Source organism: Aplysia californica, unplaced genomic scaffold, assembly GCF_000002075.1.
Source record: "Aplysia californica isolate F4 #8 unplaced genomic scaffold, AplCal3.0 scaffold00452, whole genome shotgun sequence".
In the NCBI taxonomy this organism is placed as follows: Eukaryota; Metazoa; Mollusca; class Gastropoda; order Aplysiida; family Aplysiidae; genus Aplysia; species Aplysia californica.
Window position 1 is genome coordinate 295,081 of NW_004797722.1, and position 6,154 is coordinate 301,234.

At 41.2% G+C, this 6,154-nt stretch overlaps 1 protein-coding gene across 1 annotated transcript in view; it reads right to left on the reverse strand.

Moving 5' to 3' along the window:
• Positions 1–1,301, reverse strand: part of LOC101857586 — an 8,961-nt gene extending 7,660 nt beyond the window's left edge. Inside the window, exon 1 of the mRNA XM_005105098.3 lies at positions 561–1,301. The gene's annotated coding sequence lies outside the window, so the exon portion shown is untranslated. The remainder of the gene's footprint in view (positions 1–560) is intronic.
• Positions 1,302–6,154: the final 4,853 nt, after the last annotated feature.

Below are 6,154 nucleotides of genomic sequence, written 5' to 3' on the forward strand. Positions count from 1 at the left end.
ACGCGTCAGTCTTTTTTTTCCCTCGGCAACTTATCATTATTACAATGATAAGCTAGTCTTGACATAGATCTAAATCTACGTAATGAATTGTGCGCTGGTCTATGGAATCAAAAGTTGCCCTATGCTAAGCTCTACACAGCAACACAACGTTTTGGTAAACAATCGGGATGACACAGGCGTGTGCATTGAACAAATCGGTCTTCTTTTTTTTTTACACAGCTCAAAATATGCAGTCATTTCAGGCACTAGATCTATTTGTGATTTCTCTTTACATTACTTGCTCATTGTCTGTAATTATCTACACAAAACCTCGTATAACGAACACTCGGATTCAACGAGATTTTAGGTCAGGCCCGACGACCTCGTTGAACTCGAGTTCCACTGTAGGCTACTTAGAACCGAAAGAGTAATTTTAATGTAGCCTAACAAAGGGAGGGAAGCTACCCAGGTTTAGAACGTCTCATGTCAATATGTTGTCTGTTGTTCCTTTTCAGCCGTTGTTCGTGTCATTGAACTTTACTATGTTAGGAAATTACAAGAACTGATGAAACTATGATTACCGAAATCCATGGAGGGAGCAAGGCCTGGATACCTTTCCGTTTCATCATACTGTTTACGTGACTCGATCCTACATGGTTGCAAATCCTGATTACGTCGAACTCGTTAGGACACCCTTCTCTTCAGAGTCCCCAGCAGGAAACAGCTTGATTGAAAAGTATGTTCACTACTGATCCTCTGCAGTGCCGAAGACTTCAGAACGCACAAATGCAGCTGGTGCGCAATTCACAAGCCCATGACGTCACTGGGTCAGCAGGTTCAGGATAACGTTCAATTTCAACCAGGCATTGCATCTTAATCGAATTGGAACCTACATGGGCTGGTGGCCCTGTTAACTTCTGACTGCTTGTTAATGTTTTGTGCCTCCACCGACACAATGTCAGATTATTTAGGAGGCCGGCTGCTTCGGCCCTGACAGTGAGGGCCAGCCGGGGCTGGGGTAGATACAGTATCCCAACAGAAAGTCAGACAATATAAGAATTGATAGAAAATAATTCCCCGTGCTGGAATGGAACTCGTATCTTTGCTGTGCAGTGACGATCCTTACCATTACACCATAGGCACCGGTCTGTTGCTAGTTAACCCTGTTTTAAGTCTCGAACATGTCTAGATCACTTGTCAACCTTTTGATACATGTATATCCAGCCTCTACTTATACCACTTTTTAAGGAGGCTAACAGCCCGTGAGACATGTATTTACTTGGCCTAATGTCTTGTCTTGTTGTGCGTTTGCGTGAGTGCACCTTTAAGTCTAACTTTTGTAACGTCTACTGCCATTGTTAACGACCAAGTCAAATTTCTCCCTGCGAGATGAATAAAGATTGTCATTGTCATACCGCCCCCCTACATGTATTCCAAGTCCAAACAATAGCCTACCTGTTACTGCTCTAAGAGTATCCTCATCACCCACCGAAATGACTAAATAGCCCAGGTTGGCAAGCACTGGTCTAGGTGGATTTGAACAAACCCCCGTCCTAGCACTTTTTTACTCAACAGTCCTTATATGTGTCACTTGTGCTGCATGTTGTCATTGCTACTCTGACGACAAAACCCAAATTAAGTTCTTGTGAACTACCTGTAGATCTATCTACATGTATTTCTTTGTTGTTATAGTCAATTGTCGTTCCCCGCAGTTCTCAAAAGTCATAATTTCTCCTCCTCATTCCCTTCTTTGACTTTGAGATCCTTGTTGTCAATGTTGTTGTTGTTTGTTATTGCTGTTGTTGTTGTTGTTATTGTTGTTGTTGTTGTTGTTGTGTGTGTGTGTGTGTGTGTGTGTGTGTGTGTGCGTGTGTGTGGAGGCGGGGGGCGGGGAGTGTCATAATTGGTTACCGTCACAACCGCCCTAGGTCTGCTTCTCGTTCTTTTTATTTTGTATGACGACACCCTCTTCTCTTCAGGATAATTTCTTTCACAAGAATGCAGTTTTTCTGCTGACATTTCTAGTCTTTTCCTTTCATTTCTTCATGGTGGGTAGTGGTCGAAGGACCGGAACAAAACGATCCAAACTATAGTACAGAAAAGATCTCCAGCCATCCATTTGTTTTTGCATACATGGCAGGAGCGCGCCAATAACCCACTGTAGGCAGTAGGTGGGCGCAGGCGCCACCATGTCATTTACCCCCCCCCCCCCCCAATCCAACCAAGACATCACATAAGAACACTATGTAATTTTTTTTTCGCTCCATGTAATTAATAATTGTGCTGATAAAGTTCCACTCGCACACCGCACAGTGCGTGTTTTTATGCAGGTCAGTGCCCTTTCCCATCACTATTATGACATTATGATCATAGTGACATTTGCGTGTATTTCTTGAATCCAAACTAGGTGATCTTTTGTTTATGTTTATAGCCCAACAGAGGGTGCGGTGGTGAAGCTCTCCGAAGCGGAAAGTCCGGGTTCGAGCGTCTGTTCGGACACGGGATTTTTCACGCCCCCTCCTGTCTACCCAGCAGTAATGAGTACCTGACTTCGAGTTGGGGAAGTAAAGGCGGCGTGGAAAGGGACTGGCCACCCTACCACAATATGCCGAAAGCCCAGGAAGTTGTCTCACTACCAAGGCAACCCCCAATGTCCGTATCGGATGCGGGAACAACTTTACTTTTTTATAGCCCAACAAGGGCCAGAAAGTGCAAATTGCAGTACATCATCATCCAGTGCCAGATCTGTGACAGACATCGACGATCACGGTTCTCCATTCATTCCTTTGCTCGGATGCTCTAAAAAACTATATTTTCCTGATCTTTCCCTGTTACCTATTAGTTAAGGTTCGTTATGTTGTTCTGGGCCTACCCCTGCCTCGCTTGCCTTCAATTTCGTCAGCGAGAGCTAGATGTTCAAGACCCTTATAATGTCTATTCAGTAGTCCCAAAAACTGCATATTTGTCGTTTCCTGATTGTTTTTAACATTGAGCGTCCCGCGAGGGCTTCATCAAGCTTCATCAAGCACTACCTCATTTGATTTCTTTTCCTTTCACGATACTCTTAGCAGATTCCTAAGAAATCACATTTCTGTTGCTTCTATTTTATTTTCACTGTCTTTAGTGATTGTCCAGCATTCACGGCCATATAGAAGGGTTGACCAAACATAGCATTTCAAAGCTTTAATTTTGGTAGTCTTTGCATGTTTCTATTTTTCAGGATTGGGCTCATTTTAAATTTTAAGTGAAACTAGATCTAGTCTTAGTTCTTAGCCATTGCAATTCTCAGTTTTATTTCTGTGGAACATTTGGCATCAGATGTTATCATATATCCTTATATTGAAAGTGTTGGACTTGTTTAACTTGTTTGATCTTTTCACCTTTGCTAATGAGATTACAACTAGGATTTGCTGCTTTTTGGATATTACCATGCATTCAGTCTTCTTTACATTCAACAATAATCCTTTAGGTTCACTTTCTGTTACAACAGCATCTAGAAGCAATTGAAGGTCCTTTTCTGAACCTGCTATTAAAACTGTGTCATCTGCATACATGATGTTATTGATATTTTCTCCATTTACTTTGAGACCTGGACATTCTTCTGTGTTTCTAAGGATTGTTTCACTGTACATGTTAAAGAGGTCTGGTGACATAAAACATCCTTGCCTCACTCCTCATCTAATCTGCTTATAAAGTAATATTCATTTATTCGTACAGCAGCGTTTTGGTCCCTGTACTAATTCCTGATAATTCTTAGATCTTTTCCATCTATGTCTAGCTTTTCCAGTATTTTAAATAGCTCATCATATATCTAACTTTATCGAACGCCTTTGAATAATCTATGAAGCATAAAAACAGATCATTCCGTGCTTCAATACATATATTTCCAACGTTGTTAAAAGGAAATTGCAGTACAAAGAAAAAAAGAAAGAAAAGTTAGATTATAATCATCACCAATGTGTCTTTTCGAGTGCTGTTGTCTTCACATTCCCTACTGCATGTATATATATGGGTGCATCTTTTTTCTTTCTTCACAAGCCTAGACTGGTGGCTTCGCAGTTCATATAAATATGTACAACTGTTGAGGCCATGTCCTTTATAAGGCTTCTTAGACCTAGATGGAGTGGACCCCCCCCCCCATCCCCCCCCCAATCCCCTTCCTTTAAAAAAATTATCATTTTCATGGGGAGATATTTTTAGTTTTCTCCCTGCTTCTATTCTAAATGGTAATTGCGTCCTGTTTCACGGTGCATGAGCAGTGATAATATTTTAAGAATATTCCAGATCTTTTCATAGCCCTTGTATTAGTTCTTGTCTCGCTGTGCCATAAAAAAGTTGTTTCCAAAGCATCCCATAACAATGATAACAATACGACGTGCTTTTTTCTCTCTCCAAGTTATTTATTTATATTGTGTTGATAAGGTTTCCTTGCACTCCGCAGGGTGCTCGGGACCATGTAGTGTGTGCTTGGAACGGTACACCCATTTAGTTTTTGCCTAAGGATTTCTTTTCCACTAGATCTTCTTTGAATTTTTTTCCTCAACAAGGGCCAAGTTGAGGTCTCCATTCCGAACTTACTTGACCTACTACACACATACATCCGTAGCCTCCGCTCTCTGTGAGGCCATGACGTCAATCGCGAAAGGCGACTACTTTAACTTATTTGAAAAGGGAAACCACAAGCCGATTTTAACTTAGATTTAGATCTAGTTCAAGAATGGAGACCACAACTACACCTTTAGCATTTTCTCATAGTTGTGAAGGTTTTGCTGATTCCGATGTCTAATTCTTGACCAAGACTTCCGTCACACGGGAATCGGACTCACTTCTTTTGAATGCCACAGCAAACAGACTACCTGTGATACCACAGGACTATAGTCTAATCTTTTCTGAATGCAATAAATGTGTAACTGCTGTTATTATGCCCCTTCATAAAGGTGGACCTTGAAAATTGTAACTGAGGAATTTAAGCGCCCCCATCAACACAATTTAGATAATTTAGGAGGCAGGCTGCTTCAACCCTGCCTGCCAGGGCCAGCCTGCACCGAGAGGGATACAACATACCAGCAGCTAATAAATGGAGAGAAACTTAATCAAAATTCCTCTCCCATGGGATTTGAACTTGCGTCTCCTAGTCTGCTGCAATGAAGTGACTTACCGCTACACCACAGACACCAATAAGATGGATATATTTCCTTGATTTCACTTCATTTAGTTTAAAAGTAAAATATAAGAGTAGGCCTATAATAAAAATTTTAAGTGGGTGATCAAAACCCCCAAAATGTACAACTTTTTTTGCTAATATTTTCCTCCACACTGAAATTTTGCGTTTGAAATTTGTACACAACATTTGGAAGTCAAAAGGAATTAGTCTGGACTGATATTCATTTTCGACAAATCCACCGAATAGTTTTGCTCTACATAGCGCGTAAGTTTATAAACAACTCATTTTCAGCTATGTCCTCATTTTTTATAGCATGGCGCACTAGGCTACTTTGCATTAGGCCTAGATGTTCCACTTAAAATCCCAATGATTGCGCCATATTGCATACTGCAACAGCTCTAACAACAGGCCAACAGCTAGAAGTCTGCAGATAGTTTTTCTCAAGTTTTCTTTACCTGCTGAGATCATGGTTAGGATCAGTAAGGAACAGAGAGCTCTTTGTATTGAACATTCCCTCACCACCAACTCATTTCGAAAGTTTCGCACAAGGTACGGAAATACATGCAATGTTCAAATGCCCTTAATGACTTCTTTGATGTCAACGGTGGAAATGGTCCATCAGTTGGGACCTGTAGAGAATAAGAACTAAAAATTCTTAGACAAAACGACCACTTCAGGTCAAACACACACCGTTTGCACCCCTTTAAACGTCACCGGGGTGCAGAATTCAGTAGATGAGCCCCATATCAGACGTCTGTCCTTAGGCGATGCCTGCAGCTTTAATGACTTTCCTACATCTCAACGGTCCGCATTCTCAAGGCATATATTATCTTCATCTATACCTGTACCATTTTCCCGTTCGCGAAGCTATCAGAGGATAGCAATGTGTTCATGATTCCTTGATCGTTAGAAAAGCATGGCCATAGATGACATTTGGTTCCTTGGCAAAGCCCTTATTCACATTTCAGGTTATATCAACTCCACAAATGCTGTCTACTTGGGAAACCTTAC